The 4,226-nt window shown below is 40.8% G+C and overlaps 1 pseudogene; it reads right to left on the reverse strand.

The window, feature by feature from the left end:
- Positions 1–293: 293 nt before the first annotated feature.
- Positions 294–1,060, reverse strand: LOC101176524 (annotated as a pseudogene).
- Positions 1,061–4,226: the final 3,166 nt, after the last annotated feature.

Below are 4,226 nucleotides of genomic sequence, written 5' to 3' on the forward strand. Positions count from 1 at the left end.
ACACAATTTAAACAAATACAGCTACTGTAACACTTTACACAATTCCTATGTACTGGAGCAATAGCAAGGTCTAAATACAGTTACATTTTTGAACATTGGGTCAAGGCCTTACATAAAAATACCATCCTACTTTTCTCTCTAAGTTTTGAAATATCATGTACTTTTCCCCCAACATCTGCCGCCATCCAGGAATTTTTAGGAAACTTTTGTGCGTGATCTTAATTCCTAATCCCTGGTTTTTTGGGCTCAGTGACAAAAGATCAAAACCCCCCAACATGATGGTTCACTTGAAGTCAGATGAGAGACCCTGGCTCAATGGTCTCCTAGGAAGAAAGCAGTGCTGCATCAACTGGCTCCATGGAGGACAGGCATGTGAAGGAGCTCATCAACCAGTCATAATACAGTCCAGGTGGTAGATGTACATGCACGGTAGAAATTGAATTGAGGCTGGGCGCCGTGGCTCATGCCTGTAATCCCAGCACTTTGGGAGGCCGAGATGGGCGGATCACAAGGTCAAGAGATCGAGACCATCCTGGCCAACCTAGTGAAACCCCGTCTCTACTAAAAATACAAAAATTAGCTCGTGTGGTGGTGCGCTCCTGTAGTCCCAGCTACTCCGGAGGCTGAGGTAGGAGAATCGCTTGAACCCAGGAGGCGGCGGTTGCAGTGAGCCGAGGTTGCGCCACTGCACTCCAGCCTGGGTGACAAGAGGGAAACTCCGTCTCAAAAAAAAAAAAGAAAAATTGAATTGGGTCCCCATAAACAAAGTCCATCATGCAGATCACACACTCCCAGATCTGTTTTTCTGATCTATCTCTTCCAGGGTCATAAACTCCTTTAGGCAGATGTTGTATAAGGCCTATTCTTTGAGCTATCCTAATTCGTTAGATGTTTGCTAGATGTTGGATGGTAGACTGGAACTGGAACCTGTTCCTGATATGGCAGCGGCTCCTGATACAGCTTAGTCCCCTTGCTAAAGCTAGCCCAGTCGGACTGAGACTCCTGAAGCAGGGAGGTCATCCGAGGTGGGGGATTTGAGGCAGTTCCCCATCTTCCGGGGCTGGGGGGGGTATGATCTGTGCACTGACAGTCTTCTCTATTTTCTACCTTGAAATTAATAAGTATGTGGGACACTTTGAGACTATGTAAATATATTGTTGCTCATACTTTTGTCCACTAGTTTTAGCATCTACTGATGATGATTCTTACTTGAAACAGTTATCATGGTTTGTGAAATGGTGGTTTTTATTTCTTTTTAAATTTTATTTTGAATTAATTTACATTTACAAAAATTTTAAAAATAGTACACCCTTCACCCCAAATGTTAACACCTTACACAATCATAATATAATAATTGTACTGTGTATAGAAAACAGGAAATTAACATTGATGCAATATTGTTATTATTATTTTGGAGACAGAGTCGCACTCTGTCACCCATTCTGGAGTGCAGTGGTGTGATCATAGCTCATATTAACCTCAGACTCCCAGGCTCAAACAATCCTCCTGTGTCAGCCTCTCTAGTAGCTAGGACTACAGGTACACATCATCACACCTGACTAATGAATAATTTTTTTGTGTGTGGTGACAGGGTCTTGCTATGTTCCCCAGGCTGATCTCGAACTCCTGTTCTCAAGTGATCCTCCCTCAGCCTTCCTCCTCAAGCAAACTCTTGTCCTCAAGTGGTCCTCCTGCCTCAGCCCCAAATAGGCACAATCATGGCTCACTGCAGCCTTGACTTTTTGGGCTCAGGTGATCCTCCCACCTCAGCCTCCCAAGTAGCTGAAACTATAGGCACGCACCACCATGCTCAGCTAATTTTTTGTAATTTTGGGGGGAGAGATGGGGTTTCACCATGTTGTCTAGGCTGGTCTTGAACTCATGAGCTCAAGTGATCTACCCACCTTGTCCTCTTAAAATGCTGGGATTTACAGGCATGAGCCCCAGCCCGATATAATATTATTAACTGATTTACAGACCTTCTTTAAATTTTGCCAATTTCCCAACTAATGTCCTTCAAAGCAAAAGAAAAAAGTTCTAAATTTTGCCAAACACCTCACTGTTCTTACTTTGGTCCAGAATCCCTCATTGTGTTTAGCTGTCATGTCTTTCTTATGTGATTAGCAGAGATTAACAGATGATCATCTTCATCCATGTGACCAACAAGACCAAAAAGGATAATTCCTCACTTTCTTTTTATGACAAATGGTCATTAAAAAGTGAGGTCAGGAGTTCGAGACCAGCCTGGCCAACATAGTGAAATCCCATCTCCACTAAAAATACAAAAATTAGCTGGATGTGGTGGCACGCACCTGTAGTCCCAGCTACTCGGGAGGCTGAGGCAGGATAATTGTTTCAACCTGGGAGGTGGAGGTTGCAGTGAGCTGAAATCGCACCATTGCACTCCAGCCTGGGCGACAGAGCGAGACTCTGACTCAAAAAAAAAGTCATTCTATTCATGATAAATGGTGATTCTTCCCCCATCATCCCACACGCACACCACTTCTAATATATATACCACATTTATTAGTTGGGATTCTATTTTTGGGAAGAATTATCCCTTCTCCTTTATTTACTACTATTGATAGGAACTCGTGCACCTTTAGTCCCAGCCACTCAGGAGGCTGAGGCAGAAGGATTGCTTGAACCTGGGGATGTCGAGGCTGCAGTGAGTCATGATTGTGCCACTATACTCCAACCTGTGCAACAGAGTGCTACCCTCTCTTTCAAAAAAAAAAGAATCCATTACTATCATTAGTTATTTTGATGCTACATTATCCTAGATTTGACCAGTGAGAGCCTTTCAAGCAGGCTTTTATTGACTGAATATGTCTCCTGATAAAAATGGGATTGTTTTACATTATTGGTAACATTTAATTAAAAGCCACATGGAATATGGCATTCTCTATCAGCTGAGTATCTTAAAGCTACTTAAAATATTTGTATCATTGTTAGGGTCCTAAAAAGCAAAGATTACTGATCATATATTGCCGATAGCTCATATCTAGATTATCCTATGTCTCATGCCCATCACTGAGAACATTATGTCATCACCAGCATCACTTTATTAGTGTTTAATTTGGGCAGATATTCAATATCTTCAGTTTTCAGTTTTGAGAAAAAACATATAATCAGCATTTAGTTATTAATATTTTCTTGCTTGTTAAGTGCCTTTACTAATGCCAGTGCTTGTGAAACTATGTTAACACTATATTTGGGTTTAAATTGATAGTTTACTCATGTAACAGAAGTATCTCTCATAAAGACTTCTACTCCTTTTGGGAGGGAGATGTGAGAGTGGGGGCAGAAACAGTGTCTTAGAAAATCAAAACCGTGTGCCTAGTGTCTAGCATTACGTTTGTCACACTTAATGCTCAGTAAATATTTGTTGAATAAATGAATAATACCCAAGGAAGGGCCCACCTTTCCATTTCTTTGATTTTCAATTCTTTTAGATGATTTTTAAACCTAGTCATTTTTCATATGTGGGCCATTTTTGCTTTTCACATTTTACTGCCTAAATATCTAAAATTATCAAAGCCTTTCCAAATTGTCTTCTGTGGAAAAATATGTGGGTTGAAATTGTCAAAAAGGGGTAGAGATTTCATCTACAAAAATTAAATTGCTTTCTTTTTTGGACTAAGCCCACAGAGCCTTTATTTTTTTATTATATTAGATTTTATTTTATTTTTATTATTATTATACTTTAAGTTTTAGGGTACATGTGCACACTGTGCAGGTTTGTTACATATGTATCCATGTGCCATGTTGTTGTGCTGCACCAATTAACTCGTCATTTAACATTAGGTATATCTCCTAATGCTGTCCCTCCCCCCTACCCCCACCCCACAACAGTCCCAGGAGTGTGATGTTCCCCTTCCTGTGTCCATGTGTTCTCGTTGTTCAATTCCCACCTATGAGTGAGAACATGCGGTGTTTGGTCTTTTGTCCTTGCGATAGTTTACTGAGAATGATGGTTTCCAGTTTCATCCATGTCCCTACAAAGGACATGAACTCATCATTTTTTATGGCTGCATAGTATTCCATGGTGTATATGTGCCACATTTTCTTAATCCAGTCTATCATGGATGGACATTTGGGTTGGTTCCAAGTCTTTGCTATTGTGAATAGTGCCGCAATAAACATACGTGTGCATGTGTCTTTATAGCAGTGTGATTTATAGTCGTTTGGGTATACACCCAGTAATGGGATGGCTGGGTCAAATG

Source organism: Nomascus leucogenys, chromosome 22a, assembly GCF_006542625.1.
Source record: "Nomascus leucogenys isolate Asia chromosome 22a, Asia_NLE_v1, whole genome shotgun sequence".
Taxonomy (NCBI): domain Eukaryota; kingdom Metazoa; phylum Chordata; class Mammalia; order Primates; family Hylobatidae; genus Nomascus; species Nomascus leucogenys.